This window comes from Gobius niger, assembly GCF_951799975.1.
Source record: "Gobius niger genome assembly, chromosome: 9".
NCBI lineage: Eukaryota > Metazoa > Chordata > Actinopteri > Gobiiformes > Gobiidae > Gobius > Gobius niger.
Genome location: NC_136860.1, coordinates 7,660,064 through 7,678,024, shown reverse-complemented (window position 1 = coordinate 7,678,024; position 17,961 = coordinate 7,660,064). Strand labels below are relative to the sequence as shown.

The 17,961-nt window shown below is 43.2% G+C and overlaps 1 protein-coding gene across 4 annotated transcripts in view; it reads left to right on the top strand.

Annotated features, from left to right (window-relative positions):
• Positions 1-580: 580 nt before the first annotated feature.
• LOC306967747 (hyccin 2-like) overlaps positions 581-17,961 on the top strand; it is a 75,262-nt gene continuing 57,881 nt past the window's right edge. For 2 of the 4 annotated variants that reach the window (XM_079562918.1, XM_079562919.1), the window contains exon 1: positions 582-761. The gene's annotated coding sequence lies outside the window, so the exon portion shown is untranslated. Of the gene's footprint in view, positions 762-17,961 lie in introns of all 4 variants that reach the window. The other 2 variants (XM_079562917.1, XM_079562920.1) reach the window with 2 other exon arrangements.

Below are 17,961 nucleotides of genomic sequence, written 5' to 3'. Positions count from 1 at the left end.
CATTGAATTTTCAGTTGCCCTCCACCTCAATTTTAAACTATAGGCTCTTTAAAATGCTGTGGTGTCACGTGAACGCAACCTATTACGAGCTATTGGGACAGAGCACAGAGAGAGAGTATATGTCAAAACTGGGAATTAATGGGGAATCGATGCTCGGTGTTGCAGCAAAAGGAGTTGCGATCCGATATTTTGTCCGAGCCCTAATAAATAGCTGTTTCTTGTTATTTATTTATTTGTTTGTTTTATTTTTCGTTTTATCTTTATTTGAGAATTATTTCAGTTGTATGTATTTCCCTTGGTCGCTTCCTGCAATGTGTACCCCTGGCTAGATTGTTTCTTCTTACAATAAAAAACAACTCAAATGAAAAAGTAACTTGACCAAAATAAAGTTACTCTAAATGAGTATTCAGTTACTACCCCACCACAGTTTATAATCCCGTCTAAAAGTGTTCCCCGAGGCGCCGTTTGTTCCTCCGCCTGCCCTCACAGGGAGTGGCGTTTTCTCCGCCGCTCCTGAACGCGCCCTGACGCTCCGCAGCGTCCCGTTCCTTCTGTCCAATCGCGTGGCTCGGCTCCAGCAGCGCCGCTCGTGCCGTCAGTTGCCGTAGCAGTGCGGACCGTGCGGACAGCCCACACCGCTCGGAGGAGTATCTCCCACGGTGCAGCTGCTGGAGGAACCCTACACGACCTGGGTGACCGCTCTGGCTCCCCTTTACCCGCATCGGCCGCCTGTAGCCCGGCATCTCCTCCAGCCGTCCCGGGTAAGCAGATTGTCGAATCGGCTTTTCGTTCCGTGTCGCTGTTCGCAGGTGTAGGGAATGGCAGCGTAGCCCACAGTGCCGCCGACCCGAAACATCATCCGCCTCGCGTTGCTGCTGCTGCTGCTGTCGTAGGTGATGGATACGAGGAGGCTGTGAGCTGACGGGCTAGCGTAGGTAACCGCCTGTGCGTCTTGCGTTTGTCTGTCTGCGCCTTGGCCTGGTCACGAGTGCAGGGAACGGGGGAACGGGGGAAGGAGGACGTCCACCAGCTGCTGTCAGGAGGAGCAGGCAGCCCCAATGGCAGCCCCATAGAGCGCCATTCAAGCCGAGCTAAAGCGGCTAGCGGCGGTGTGGAGGAGCTAGCGTTCGTTTACCTAACTCTGGCTAACAGACCTGCAATGAATTGGACTATGGACTTTTAGCGACAACAGCTTTTTTACAGGCATTGTTGACGTGATAAATGTCAGCCTGGTCATTATACTTGTCAAAAATAATGGTTAGCTTATTTTTTTCCCATGAAAACGAGCTTTATTTTTTTATACTGCGGAAGTGTCAGCTCTTACCTGTACTCAGTAACTCAGACACGTAGCTCAGGAGTAAGCTGGAAAAGTAGAACATCGTGGTTAGGACTGTGGTATGCTGGTGGAAATGTTGAGGGCATATAGGAATAGGTTGTTTAAAGGAATAGTTCACCGTTTTTCCATACTGTGATATGTTCTTACCTGAGCTTAGACGAGTTGATACGTACCTGTCTGGTCTTTGCTAGCTGACTTCACCCCGTTTGGAGCTACAGGGATATACTGGGAGAGGCCAAATGCTAACAACATCTTTGGTCTTTTTGCGTGACTGAGGGCACACAGTTCTTCCATACTATGACATGTTCTTACCTGAGCTTAGACGAGTTGATACGTACCTGTCTGGTCTTTGTGCGTGCACTTGGAGGAGTGTGGTCGCTTCCAACTTCACCCCATTTGGAGCTATAGGAATACAGTAGGAGAGGCCAAAGGCTAACAACATCTTTGGTGGTTTTGCGTGACTGAGCGCACGCACAAAGACCAGACGGGTACGCACCAACTCGTCTAAGCTCAGGTGAGGACATATCTCAGTATGTAAAAACTGTGAACTATTCCTTTAATATCAATGGAGTTGGAGTATTTTTAAGCCACAATGAGTAACATTCCTGGTTGTATGTTGCCGCATGACAAGAGTGAGTAAACTGTCACAAAATGTTTAAGTGTTCATATTAATTCCAGCAGTGCTAAGCTATGCCGTTTTTGCAGTGAAGCGTTTGGACCTTGTGTATTTAAACCTCACAGCGACATCTCCATGGAGACAAGCTGGTGATGTCCGCCTGCTAGCAAAGTTATGATTCAGGTTTTGGGGAGGTTACGACACAGTGTTTGGATTTTGTCATATTTATAGGGTGGAATGTTGCGCTCTTGGTCTTTAGGTCTTTAAAGTGGTCATTCGCATAATGGAATTTGGAAAGATATTAAGAAAAACATTGAAAATCCGCCTTTTTTGGGTGGTAGTACTTTGTCCATAGACTAACATTAGCTAAAAGCAATGAAAAGTCTTTTAAAAGAGCCGTGGCACAGCTCCGTTAGCTGTGCGGTCACTACTGGCATCTAACACACTTAAAGGAATTGGCCACCGTTTTTACATACTGAGATATGTTCTGACCTTAGCTTTGACGAGTTCTTTAGGACCTGTCTGGTCTTCACCCGTGCCTTCAGTCACGTAAACACAGCGCAGACGGCGTTAGCATTTAGCCTCTCCCCCTCTCCTCTATAGCTCCAAAACAGGTCAAGATAGAAGCTACCAAGCTCTTCCACGTTTTCCCTATTTAAATATGGTTACGTGAAGTGTTCCACTACAAAGTATAATTACACAAAATTAAACAATGTGGATTTTCTAAGCGGATAAAAGGGGGAACTATATTGTAAGGCGTAATAATACCAGGAGTAGTTACTGCGCAGTAATCTTCACTTTACTGCGCGGATGCCAAACTACTCCTGGTATTATTACGCATTACAATATAGTTCCCCCTTTTATCCGCTTAGAAAATCCACATTGTTTAATTTTGTGTAATTATACTTTGTAGTAAGACTTCACGTAACCATATTTAAATAGGGAAAAAGTGGAAGAGCTTGGTAGCTTCTATCTTGACCTGTTTTGGAGCTATAGAGGAGAGAGGGAGAGGCTAAATGCTAACGCCGTCTGTGCTGTGTTTACGTGACTGAAGCCACGGGTGAAGACCAGACAGGTCCTAAAGAACTCGTCAAAGCTAAGGTAAGAACATATCTCAGTATGTAAAAACGGTGGCCTATTCCTTTAAGTGTACAAATGCTTATGTGTAATTTCTATTGGTTTGATGTCACAATCCTAAGCTCTACTGTGGTTTACTGTCACACCGGGGAATACCAGGAAGCCGGTTTGGCTTTGGATGTCTTGTGTCAGGTTAAAAAGCTCTGTACAAATAAGATAACATTCCCTTCCCTTCTCTTCCCTCATTGAAGCTGCTTTCAGGCGCATGTAGCTTGAAGCAGTTTGTATGGAAAAGAGACTTTATCGCCCATGGCTCTCCAGTTTGGTTGGGGTGACAGGGGGAGTTATGCAGCAGTTTAGAAGCCTCCGTTTTGAACACACTGGCGCTGTGACAAAACACCGTTTGAGTGCAGAACGACTCCGGTGATGTTTTATTGGCTTTAAAACCTCCTGAAAGAAACCACAGATCAGAGTGGTTCTGCAGTAGAAGATGAAACCAAAGTAAACAAGATTACTGTAAAGACGTTACAATTACTTATGTACAACGATCTGCTCTTTTTGACCACCCACAACCCGAACATAAAAAATGAAAATGAAATGATAACTTCGAGACACAACCCGACCCGCGATTCGTGAAACACTCACTGTTTGTTGCGAGCGCTGAGAATAGTTTGCAGTTTGAGCTGCGTGAGACGCACATGGAGTTTGTTTTCAGCGACCGCAAACTTGAGTCTTCTGCAGCCTCTTCTGATTAACAAAGGAAGAGAGGCTCCATCATTTATTTCATTTCACTTTAATTTCGATTAGATTAAGGAAGGTTAATCCTGCAGCCCTAGCATTACATTTCCCAATGAATGGATTATTATTTTTATTTATTTTTGTATCACAAATACACCTTTTCTGTAGACTTTGCGTCTCCGTCTGGATCACGATTGATACTGTTTGATTTTGCTTCTGCCGAGAGCAAATCTTTTTTTGACTGCAAAGGAAGAGTCCCAAAAGAACCAAGTGCAGCTGCGTTTGAAATGTTGCGGTAAAAACGTTCATATGGAAATCAGCTGATAGGTTCATTTGTTTATATCACTCTTTAGTAATTATAGTGAATTCATGAGACAACAGATCAGAGAAATATGTTATCGATCACGTTTTGAAAACATTCACACCAATTTGTTTCCTTTAGATATGCTAACTCATTGTTTAATTTTTTTATGTAAGGTAAAGATAAAAGAGATAAATGAGAAAATTCAATAGGTTTTCAATTAAAGGAATAGGCCACCGTTTTTACATAGTGAGATATGTTCTTATCTTAGCTTTGACGAGTTCTTTAGGACCTGTCTGATCTTCCCCCGTGCCTTCAGTCACGTAAACACAACGCAGACGGCGTTAGCATTTAGCCTCTCCCTCTCTCCACTATAGCTCCAAAACTGGTCAAGATAGAAGCTACCAAGCTCAATCCACATTGTTTAATTTTGTGTAATTATACTTTGTAGTGTAATACTTCACGTAACCATATTAAAATAGGGAAAACGTGGAAGAGCTTGGTAGCTTCTATCTTGACCTGTTTTGGAGCTATAGTGGAGAGAGGGAGAGGCTAAATGCTAACGCCGTCTGCGCTGTGTTTACGTGACTGAAGGCACGGGTGAAGATCAGACAGGTCCTAAAGAACTCGTCAAAGCTAAGGTAAGAACATATCTCAGTATGTAAAAACGGTGGCTTATTCCTTTAACAGTAGCTAATCTAGCTGCTTACTCCTACGTCTCATTCATCAAAAGTTTTGTTTTGGCCAAAAACGTTGAAATTAACCACAAAATCCATCTCATGCGTTCCTGTCAGTCACTAATCACGCCTTTATCTGATTCAGCTGTGTCATGCGTTGCTATGGCGATGCCCACAGCGGAGTGATATCCCAGTGATTTAACTACCGGACTACGTGTGCGGTTATACCAAAATAATACACTCTTGTTAGCCCCCACCAGCCAATCAGAATCGAGTATTCACCCAGACCATGGTATAATGTGAATGAATGTTTAGTCATGACTTGTTTGTTAAAGTACACTTGTTTACTTACTTTGATTTTATTGGTTTGGTTTGTAACCTTTGCTTATTGGTTTTGTTTGCTTTATAGATTTGTAAATAGTCTTTATGTTCACCTTTTTACTCCAGTTTGTTTGAAATGACCTGTTACACACCTCTTTAAATTAAATTAGGACTTTATTTATCAATTTTACATTTTTTTGTAACTTCCCCTTAACCCAGCTGCGCCGGGTTGTAAGAGTCATCCGGCGCTCCCGCGTCCTCTCTTTGCCATGTGATTGTCGAGGGCAGTGCTGTTACTCACTGCACAAATATTGGAGTGGTCTTCGCTCAGGAACAGACGGTCATTCAGCTCCGTGCACAGGGCGGCTGCAGTCCAACACGTGCACACAGTAAACAGAGGTCTGCTTTGAACCACGCTCTATGATGAACTGTTAGCTAACTACGCAAAGACCGACAAGTTCCCAACAAATATTAACGACAGTGTCACCATCTCGGACTGCAAAACAGGCTGAATATTAAGCCAAGCATTGACGTTTTTGATGTGAAATAATGGCTCAGCGAGGATAGGAAAGTGGATCATTTGCTGAAAGCTGAGAACGAATCCAATGTGTAATGCTTTGAAATATGTCAATAAGGCGCTACTCCTTTTGGACATCATACCTGGTCTTTGTTTTGTTATATCATCTGCTGAATGTCTCCTCAAATAAAAAAACATGAATGAATGTTGGATTGGAAGCTTGAAAAGTGAGGAGGACAGTTGTGGTGTTTTTTTTCCCATGAGGCAATATAAACCAGGAAGTACAGATCAGGCAGTGGAGGAAGAAACCAGGAGGAACCAACTACAAGGAACAAGATTACTCAAAGCTGCATTAGTGAAGGGAAAAACTTCAACAACAACATAAAGGAAAACTTGTGTGACCTGATTTTTGTTTCCTATCGGTATTAGCTTAGACACGTTTGAGTAGATTGCGAGGTGGACGTCGAGTTCCTGGTAGATGATCACTAAATGCTTCAAATATGTGAATATGTTTGTAGCTGTAGACCGGTTTGCCTTGAAGCTAATGGCTAACATGATGCAGTACTAAGCTGTTGTCCTGTCTATAGTTTGATTTTATTTAGCTATTTATGAATTGGGGCTGCTCGATTATTGAAAAAATAATGAGCACGATTAAAAAAAAGAAGTAAAAAAAACTTTTTATTTTATTTATATATTTATTAATTAAAAAAACTATGCTGAATATTTTCTGTTTTCTAAATAGTCCTTAAAGTACAAATGATTTCAAGTTTGCCTCGATTAAGGAGAGGTCTCTGTTTCACACCTGCCCCCTGCTGGCCAGCCCTCACACCTGCACAAGTAAACTGAGCAGCATGGCCTGATGACATCATCACACAGCGCTGTTTGTTTTCATGTCAGGCAAAAGCGTGAGCCATGGCACGTGAAAAGCGATTATTTCGATTATGCTAATTTTGTAATCGTTTAGTGTAATAATCCAAATCGAATTTCGATTGATTGCACAGCCTTATTATGCATATATATATTATTTATGCCTTTTAGCCTTCAAAACACAGGAAGAATGTAATTGGATATCTTTCCAAAAGGCCTAACCAAAATAAAGCATCACAGGTCAGGGCTTGGAATAGCGATCAATGCATCTTTCACAGGTGTCTGCAGGTGTCGTAGCAAGTTACGATTTTTTAATTTATTAATTGTCTTGGAGAGTAAATACTACACTGACAGGAAAGGCGAAGGGAGAGAGGGTTACTGTGCATCCAATTATACAATGGAAATTTTTTTTTTCACTCAAACTTGGCTGTAAATACTGTTTAAAGTGACGTTAGCCCGCATTTAGCTTTGCCCGTTAGCATGTTAGCTTCTTCTTCGTGATTACATTAGTGTGTATTGCTTTCTCCGCACCGGGGGCAGTCAAGTTGCAAACATGGTTTTCTGGCCAGAGACACCAGGGGGAGATGAAAGACCCTCCAATCATCCCATAAACACTTGTATTACCCCCACAGGGACTACGGAAAGGATTTATTAAGGTAAACAAGTTGCTTACCTCTCCGACACGCCCCCTCCACACGCTGTCTGTGGCATCAGTGGGGAGGGGGTTCTTCTGAGGAGCAGGGGTTGGTTACTCGGCCGGTGACGAAAGCTCGGAGGCGTCTCCAGGAGGTGGGGGTGTTCCTAGGAGGACTCAGGCAAACCTATCCCTAAAATGGCCGCCATCAGAGTTTTTACAGATTACTCAGAAATACGTGAATGTGCCAAGGCAACACTTCAGGCATGTTTTTAATGAGGGAATGACATAATAACATGATGTAAAGCTTGAAAAAGTCGATTTTGCATAATACCCCCCCTTTAAAAACGCATTACATTTGACTTGGTTCTGCCTGTGTAAACCCTGCAAGCAGCAAAGGGCCTGTTTGTCCAGATTTGATTGTAACTTTGTAATGATTTAGTTCAGTAACAGTTACTTTTATCACACTGTAGCTCAATTGACTTTTGGCCAGAAGTAATGACAAAACTATAACTCATTTATTTTTTAAAGTAACGTTCCCCAAAACGGGCCGACTGTGCATTTTCTTAGCTTTCCTGTGATTTTATTTTCGTCGCACTCCTACATTTCTGACTGTGCTGTTTTTAAATTTCAGCGTTAGGACCACAAAAAAAGTGGATTTCGAGCTCCGTGGAATCGTTTAAAAGTCGACTTTGGAGTGCTCCCAGTATTTGACCGTTGGTAACCTCTCCCACTTTGGTCAGCACATTTCCATATTTTGCATGTTCTGCCGCGCACATTTGCCTGTCCGCCTCGGAGGCTGCTGTAGAATGAGATTACAGTCGATGGGATGCGAGCGCAGATAATAAGCTGCGCTCTATTAAAAGTGTCATGGTCAGAGATAATTCCACGGTGCCATCTGCCGCCTCTCCTTCATCCGCCTTCCTCTCGGCGCGGTCTACGTCGTGAAGAGCGCTGGGAGCGGACTATAACCAGGCAGCTCTATTTTGGACAGCCCGCACTCCATTTACCTACTTAATGTGGCTCTGCGGTGTTTGTGGCGGTGTCCGTCCCATGTGGACGCAGGGGAGGTGGACACGGTGACGACTGCTTTGAAATGCTATCCAGGGTTTGTACTGGTGCTATTGTTTTCACATCATCGACATCGCGAGGTCTTCCATCTGTCTGAGATTTACACAGTTCGTACTTACAGCTTGAAACAAAAAGACATAGTGATTTAAAAATGTACCAGAGTTCAGTTTGACATATTTTCCTCTAATACACTTCCATTTTCGCCTTGTTATGGTCCTAATTTTGTAATTTTTAAGTTTCGTTTTGACTCAAATGAATGGTTTTTAGTTTAAAGGGATATTTCAGGATTTTTGACATAGGGCCTCATTTCCTAGTTATCCAGAGTGTTGCTGATTTCTGGAGATATTTTTTTTGTAATTCATGCAGTTCTTATATTTGAAGAGTTTCATGGCGCTAGGCTTGTGCTAGGCTAGCGCGTTTCTATGGTATCAGCTACACTGCAGTAAAAACAGTCTTACACACTCCACAGTGCACCTGAGGCAAATCACTTATAACGCCAGACTAACCATATAAATGTCTCCAGAAATCAGCAACACTCTGGATAACTAGGAAATGTCAAAAAGCCCTTTAAAGGTGCATTATACTCAGGCTACACCTTTCCAAAGTAGGGTGTGACTAGGAACAGGCCTACATTTTCAAATAGTTGTCTGATGTCTGTGGAGCACAGGTACACCCTGACCATGTGCTTCCACTTTTTGAAGTGCCCCCAGTTACTGCTCATCTTACAAACAGAAAACTGTTTATAAATTTGTCTGAGACTGATCCTATTAAATTGGAATAAAAAAAAAAAAATCCAATCTTTATTAATTTGCTACATGATGTAATGAAACATGTCCAATTGGAATTTTTTTTAATTTGAACTAAAAGGTAGATTTTCTGATATGGGATCCATTTCTGGAGCACTGGGAATGAAGAATGTGGTGTGTACGAGTGAATGTCCTGATCGTTGTGAACGTCTACTCTGCAACCAACTGTGTGGTATTAGTCCAGGCAGACACTGTAGTCATTCCTGTGATTTTGTTGAAGATCAGAACACATTTTATGACCAATTTAGGCAGAAATGTGAGAAATGTACTTGCTTTTTCTCAGCACTGTAATATTCAGACTCTTGTCACAAATGTCACCGAGCGTCAGCTCAGTGTGTTCGTTGTCATCTTGGAAGTAGCTCTTGCCTGAAAAACACCTGTTGTTTGGGACAAGCTAGTCTCCCTCTTTACTACTGCAGCGTCCTATTGATCTTTAACTATATCCCCATGGTCAACGCAAAATCTCCCCAGTATTTAAGCCTATATCCAGCACATATGATTGAGTAAAGGACATATTTTGTGCCAATAGCAAGTGGCTACAGGCCTGGTTAGTACTTTTAGCTTGTTACAATCGCCTACAGCTCATTGTTGATTAAAAGTCTGCAATAAACCACAAATACATGAAGCCCGGCTCAGTGTGTGATCATCATAAAGGCTGCTCTTTGTAGTTAAGGCTTTATTGACGTTATTATTGCGCAATACTTGTTTTCACGGTATGCATAATGCACCTTTGAATTCACTGGAGCATGTGGAAATTGGTTTGATGAAATAAGTATTGAACAACTCAGTGCTATCTTTATTTTATTTATTTATTTATTTATTTATTTATTTATTTATTTATTTATTTATTTATTTATTTATTTATTTATTTATTTATTTATTTATTTATTTATCAGGGACGATACAATCAACATAGTTACAATTAATATTTGCAGCTGATGCGATGCATGAAGAGCTTTTAGCTAGTGCTATTTGTTTGTTTACAATGACAAAATACATTAATACATTATTTGTATGAAACTTTGTCAATCACACACATACACACTGCATGCACTCACACCTACATTCACACAGACTCAGTGCTATTTACAGCTTTGGTTTGTTTTTCGGACCTGAGTACGAAATGACAGACTGACCAAATGCAGTTTTACGTTATGGAATGGTACAGTTATGATTGATGGAGCCTCTGGTGACTCTATTACTGTTTTGTCTCTGTATAAATGAACTGAATGGCTCAGGTGCAAGAATATTGACACGTTTGAATATTAGTTTTGAGAAGACAAACCTTGCCAAACTTTTCAAAGCTTAGCAGTTTATGCCTATACAGTCGAGAACACCAGGACGCAGCAGAAGTGCATTAAAACGGTGTAAATGATCCTTGCGATATTTGATCAAACCATCTCCACACAATTGGCAACATGTTGAAATCCTCGACCGCAAAGCTCTGAACTGGTTGAACGTTCCTTCAGCCTCTGCATCAGCCATAACGTTGCACGGCGCGTGAGTGAAGTTGGCAGAGGATGGGATGGGCCTGCTGTGCGGGTGGTAGCCGGTGCAGATGCAGTGCCAGAGGGACAGCTGTAATTAGCCCACATAGATTAGCGGCGCACAGACTGTTTCCACTGGACATGACCCTCGCACACTGTCCTCTGTCAGCTCATGGACCCAACGCTCTTTTACATCCTTTTGAAAGAGGAGAGCTAATGCCCCATGAGCTACTGATCAATACGGTGAGTGATGATGTTCATGAACTTAGACAAAACCATAAGCTCAACGGACCGGATCTTCAGAATGCAAAAAATGACATTACGTTTAGTTACCATTCATTTTTTGGAGTAATAATTGATGATCAAATCCGATGGAAAGATCATGTTGAATATATTGTGAATGAAGTATCATGAAGTATAATGCAGAAGGCAAAGTACTTTCTAGATCATAAATCCTTACATATATTGTGTTGTTTATTGGTATCATTAAAGCTATTTTGCAAAGATTTGAGGAAATAATTACAAAAGTTAAAAGTCGTCAGAAAAAAGCCATATGTCTGGTTATCTTTATCATGCCCACATAATCTACAAAAAACAACAAAAAGTGTAGCCTCTAGCTGCCTCAGGAGTGCTGATGAGAACAAATTCACACTGTTTATATTATTATTTATATTGTATTCTTACACTGGCCATTGTTTCACTTGCTGCTTTTTGGGAAGGACAATGAAAGAAACCCAGACAAGGTTTTGGTGGCACTGTAAATAAAATTCCACTTTGTAAATTATAATTTTTTTCTTCTAAAGCCATTTGTGCCACTCACCACTACACTACCCAACAGTGCCAAACTATGGAATGATTAAGTCCGGCTTTAAAACAATGCAATAGTTCAGGAGGAGATTTCAAGTAAGTTTCTTTTCGCTCTCTTTTATTAGGCCCGAGCGGCCTGCCGTCGCAAGGGCCTATTGTAATCGCAATCGCGATCGCAGCGCAGTGCGCGCAGCGCACTGAACCTAAGTGCGCGGAGCGCACAAAAACAGCGCGAAGCGCTGTCCCCATGTCAACCGTAAACTCACCATGTAAAACAGTGAAGCCCACACCGGAGGTGTGGGCCCTTTATACTTATTATTGCATTAAAATGAATGGGGGTATATAGTGTGAATGGGGGTATATAGTGGATGACGAGCGCGAAGCGCTCGTCATCCACCCAGGAACCCCACGGATGCGTGCGGATCGTTGAAAGCTTTCCAAAAATGTATAATATAACATTGTCGCGAAAGCGACTATATTGTTTTTCTCGGAAATATTATTAGGCCCGAGCGGCCTGCCGTCGCAAGGGCCTATTGTAATCGCAATCACAGCGCAGTGCGCGCAGCGCACTGAACCTAAGTGCGCGGAGCGCACAAAAACAGCGCGAAGCGCTGTCCCCATGTCAACCGTAAACTCACCATGTAAAACAATGACAGCCCACACCGAAGGTGTGGGGCCTTTATACTTATTATTGCATTAAAATGAATGGGGGTATATAGTGTGAATGGGGGTATATAGTGGATGACGAGCGCGAAGCGCTCGTCATCCACCCAGGAACCCCACGGGTGCGTGCGGATCGTTGAAAGCTTTCCAAAAATGTATAATATGATATCGTCGCGAAAGCGACGATATTGTTTTTGTAAAAAATATTATTATTAGGCCCGAGCGGCCTGCCGTCGCAAGGGCCTATTGTAATTGTAATCACAGCGCAGTGCGCGCAGCGCACTGAACCTAAGTGCGCGGAGCGCACTAAAAACAGCGCGAAGCGCTGTCCCCATGTCAACCGTAAACTCACCGTGTAAAACAGTGAAGCCCACACCGGAGGTGTGGGCCTTTTATACTTATTATTGCATTAAAATGAATGGGGGTATATAGTGTGAATGGGGGCATATAGTGGATGACGAGCGCGAAGCGCTCGTCATCCACCCAGGAACCCCACGGGTGCGTGCGGATTGTTGAAAGCTTTCCAAAAATGTATAATATGATATCGTCGCGAAAGCGACAATATTGTTTTTGTCGAAAATATTATTAGGCCCGAGCGGCCTGCCGTCGCAAGGGCCTATTGTAATCGTAATCACAGCGCAGTGCGCGCAGCGCACTGAACCTAAGTGCGCGGAGCGCACAAAAACAGCGCGAAGCGCTGTCCCCATGTCAACCGTAAACTCACCATGTAAAACAGTGAAGCCCACACCGAAGGTGTGGGCCCTTTATACTTATTATTGCATTAAAATGAATGGGGGTATATAGTGTGAATGGGGGTATATAGTGGATGACGAGCGCGAAGCGCTCGTCATCCACCCAGGACCCCCACGGGTGCGTGCGGATCGTTGAAAGCTTTCCAAAAATGTATAATATGACATCGTCGCGAAAGCGACGATATTGTTTTTGTAAAAAATATTATTATTCTTTCTCGCTTTCTTCTTTCTTTCTTTCTTCTGCTCTTTGAGCAGGAATTTGACCCCCTGAACATAGTCGAAAACTCACCAAACTTTGCCCAAAATTCAGGTCCGGTGAAAAATTAATTAAAATGTGTGTTTCATATTGGGGAAAAAAAAAATGGCGCGACAGCGCCACCTACAAAAGTGAAAATACATTACGCCAATGGGGGAGGGGCCGAAGTAAACTTTGTCGTAGAGCGACGAGTTTCGGTACAGATATTCGTCATGTGACGACAAAAAAAAAATATTATTGTGGCCACGCCCCCTGACAAACCGGAAGTCCGCCATATTGACAGGAAGCCCGGAGAATGCTGAGTCAGCGTTTTCGCTGACTTCGCATTTTAACGAACTCCTCCTAGGGCGTTTCACCAAATGAGCTCAAAATCGCTCCAGCTCATCTCGAGATGTGGGGCATCAAAAGTTATCCAAATTTTTTGGCTAAATTTTACGGTTTGTTTGCGGCGAAGCCGCAATCTTTCCGAAGTATTTTGTGATTCATCAAAAACAAAAAATCACTCCCATTCGCACAAACAAACTCCGATTAAAAATCGGAAATATACATTTTATTGACCTTTCACCCCTGGACACAGCAAATGTGAAAAGGTGACATTGGGCGCGATAGCGCCCCCTCCAGGTGCAGAAGAAAAAATGCATTATGGGAAAAAAATTAGTTTGTCTGAAATGGATGAAATTCGGTACAAAAATAGTTGATGGCGTCCCGATCCAAAAAGCCAATGAGACCCATATCGTATTTTGTACGGTGTTGCCATGGTGAATCAAAATACATTGCGTCTATGGAGGCGGGACCAATCTGGGCCAACGTCAACTTTGTCGTAGAGCGACGAAATTCGGTACAGATATTCATCATGTGACGACAAACAAAAAATATTACTGTGGCCACGCCCCCTGACTAACCGGAAGTCCGCCATTTTGACAGGAAGTCTGGAAAATACTTTGTCAGCGTTTTCGCTGATGTCGCTTTTTAACGAACTCCTCCTAGAGCGTTTCACCAAATGAGCTCAAAATCGCTCCAGCTCATCTCGAGATGTGGGGCATCAAAAGTTATCCAAATTTTTTGGCTAAGTTTTACGGTTTGTTTGCGGCAAAGCCGCAATCTTTACCAAGGATTTTAAGATTTATCGGAAACTAAAAATCACTCCCATTCGCACAAAGAAACTCCGATTAAAAATCGGAAATATACATTTTGTTGACCTTTCACCCCTAGACACAACAAATGTGAAAAACTAACATTGGGCGCGATAGCGCCCCCTCCAGGTGCAGAAGAAAAAATGCATTATGGGAAAAAAATTAGTTTCTCGGAAATGGATAAAATTCGGCACAAAAATAGTTGATGGCGTCCCGATCCAAAAAGCTAACGAGACCCATATCGTATTTTGTACGGTGTTGCCATGGTGAAGCCCGGGGCCCCCCATGTTATTGTAATGGGGCTGACACATAAATGTCACATTATGCAACATTACAGCGCGTTAGCGCCCCCTGTCAGGAGCGTGTGGACAGTGGACATGGAAGTACGGCCCGTCAGGGCTGTCTGATGCTACTTGTGAAATTAAAAAGATTACGGGCGCGCTACCGCCCTCTGCAGGCTGGAGCCATTGTTCACATTGAGAGGCTAAAAATGTGGTTTTGATGTTTACTGACAAAGATTAATGGCACATTAGGGCAAAAAAAATGCAGTCTGGCGCCCTTGGTACGGTTACATAGACGCGGCAATAGAGGCGCTAAAGGAGGCACGGCCCGCGAGGGCCGTTCGATGCCGCTTGCGGCTTTAATTAGGCCCGAGCGGCCTGCCGTCGCAAGGGCCTATTGTAATCGTAATCACAGCGCAGTGCGCGCAGCGCACTGAACCTAAGTGCGCGGAGCGCACAAAAACAGCGCGAAGCGCTGTCCCCATGTCAACCGTAAACTCACCATGTAAAACAGTGACAGCCCACACCGGAGGTGTGGGGCCTTTATACTTATTATTGCATTAAAATGACTGGGGGTATATAGTGTGAATGGGGGTATATAGTGGATGACGAGCGCGAAGCGCTCGTCATCCACCCAGGAGCCCCAGGAGCCCCACGGATGCGTGCGGATCGTTGAAAGCTTTCCAAAAATGTATAATATGACATCGTCGCGAAAGCGACGATATTGTTTTTGTAAAAAATATTATTATTCTTTTTTCTTCTTTCTTCTTCTGCTCTTTGAGCAGGAATTTGACCCCCTGAACATAGTCGAAAACTCACCAAACTTTGCCCAAAATTCAGGTTCGGCGAAAAATTAATTAAAATGTGTGTTTCATGTTGGGGAAAAAAAAAATGGCGCGACAGCGCCACCTACAAAGGTGAAAATACATTACGCCAATGGGGGAGGGGCCGACGTAAACTTTGTCGTAGAGCGACGAGATTCGGTACAGATATTCGTCATGTGACGACAAAAAAAAAATATTATTGTGGCCACGCCCCCTGACAAACCGGAAGTCCGCCATTTTGACAGGAAGCCCGGAGAATGCTGAGTCAGCGTTTTCGCTGACGTCGCATTTTAACGAACTCCTCCTAGGGCGTTTGACCAAATGAGCTCAAAATCGCTCCAGCTCATCTCAAGATGTGGGGCATCAAAAGTTATCCAAATTTTTTGGCTAAGTTTTACGGTTTGTTTGCGGCGAAGCCGCAATCTTTCCGAAGTATTTTGCGATTCATCAAAAACTAAAAATCGCTCCCATTCGCACAAACAAACTCCGATTAAAAATCGGAAATATACATTTTATTGACCTTTCACCCCTGGACACAACAAATGTGTAAAAGTAACATTGGCCGCGATAGCGCCCCCTCCAGGTGCAGAAGAAAAAATGCATTATGGGAAAAAAATTAGTTTGTCGGAAATGGATGAAATTCGGTACAAAAATAGTTGATGGCGTCCCGATCCAAAAAGCCAATGAGACCCATATCGTATTTTGTACGGTGTTGCCATGGTGAATCAAAATACATTGCGTCTATGGAGGCGGGACCAATCTGAGCCAACGTCAACTTTGTCGTAGAGCGACGAGATTCGGTACAGATATTCGTCATGTGACGACAAACAAAAAAAATTATTGTGGCCATGCCCCCTGACAAACCGGAAGTCCGCCATTTTGAAAGGAAGACCGGACAATGCTGAGTCAGCGTTTTCGCTGACTTCGCATTTTAACGAACTCCTCCCAGGGCGTTTCACCAAATGAGCTCAAAATCGCTCCAGCTCATCTCGAGATGTGGGGCATCAAAAGTTATCCAAATTTTTTGGCTAATTTTTTACGGTTTGTTTGCGGCGAAGCCGCAATCTTTCCGAAGTATTTTGCGATTCATCAAAAACTAAAAATCGCTCCCATTCGCACAAACAAACTCTGATTAGAAATCGGAAATATACATTTTATTGACCTTTCACCCCTGGACGCAGCAAATGTGAAAAAGTGACATTGGGCGCGATAGCGCCCCCTCCAGGTGCAGAAGAAAAAATGCATTATGGGAAAAAAATTTGTTTGTCAGAAATGGATGAAATTCGGTACAAAAATAGTTGATGGCGTCCTGATCCAAAAAGCCAATGAGACCCATATCGTATTTTGTACGGTGTTGCCATGGTGACCCCCGGGGCCCCCCATGTTATCCAATGGGGCTGACACATAAATCTCACATTATACAACATTACAGCGCGTTAGCGCCCTCTGTCAGGAGCTTGTGGACAGTGGTCATGGAAATACGGCCCTGATGGTCTGATGCCACTTGTGAAATTAAAAAGATTACGGGCGCGCTAGCGCCCTCTGTAGGCTGGAGCCATTGCTTACATGGAGAGGCTAAAAATGTAGCTTAGATGTTTACTGACAAAGATTAATGGCACATTTAGGCAATAAAATGCAGTGTGGCGCCCTTGGTACGGTTACATAGACGCGGCAATAGAGGCGCTAAAGGAGGCACGGCCCGCGAGGGCCGTTCGATGCCGCTTGCGGCTTTAATTATTCTTTCTTTCTTTCTTCTTTCTTTCTTTCTTTCTTCTGCTCTTTGAGCAGGAATTTGACCCCCTGAACATAGTCGAAAACTCACCAAACTTTGCCCAAAATTCAGGTCCGGCGAAAAATTAATTAAAATGTGTGTTTCATATTGGGGGAAAAAAAAATGGCGCGACAGCGCCACCTACAAAAGTGAAAATACATTACGCCAATGGGGGAGGGGCCGAAGTAAACTTTGTCGTAGAGCGACGAGATTCGGTACAGACTTTCGTCATGTGACGCCAAAAAAAAAATATTATTGTGGCCACGCCCCCTGACAAACCGGAAGTCCGCCATTTTGAAAGGAAGACCGGAGAATGCTGAGTCAGCGTTTTCGCTGACTTCGCATTTTAACGAACTCCTCCTTGGGCGTTTGACCAAATGAGCTCAAAATCGCTCCAGCTCATCTCGAGATGTGGGGCATCAAAAGTTATCCAAATTTTTTGGCTAAGTTATACGGTTTGTGTGCGGCGAAGCCGCAATCTTTACGAAGTATTTTGCGATTCATCAAAAACTGAAAATCGCTCCCATTCGCACAAACAAACTCCGATTAAAAATCGGAAATATACATTTTATTGACCTTTCACCCCTGGACACAGCAAATGTGAAAAAGTGACATTGGGCGCGATAGCGCCCCCTCCAGGTGCAGAAGAAAAAATGCATTATGGGAAAAAAATTAGTTTGTCGGAAATGGATGAAATTCGGTACAAAAATAGGTGATGGCGTCCCGATCCAAAAAGCCAATCAGACCCATACCGTATTTTGTACGGTGTTGCCATGGTGAATAAAAATACATTGCGTCGATGGAGGCGGGACCAATATGGGCCAACGTCAACTTTGTCGTAGAGCGACGAGATTCGGTACAGATATTCATCATGTAACGACAAACAAAAAATATTATGGTGGCCACGACCCCTGACAAACCGGAAGTCCGCCATTTTTACTGGAAGCCTGGAGAATGCTGAGTCATGGTTTTCGCTGACATCGCATTTTAACGAACTCCTCCTTGGGCGTTTGACCAAATGAGCTC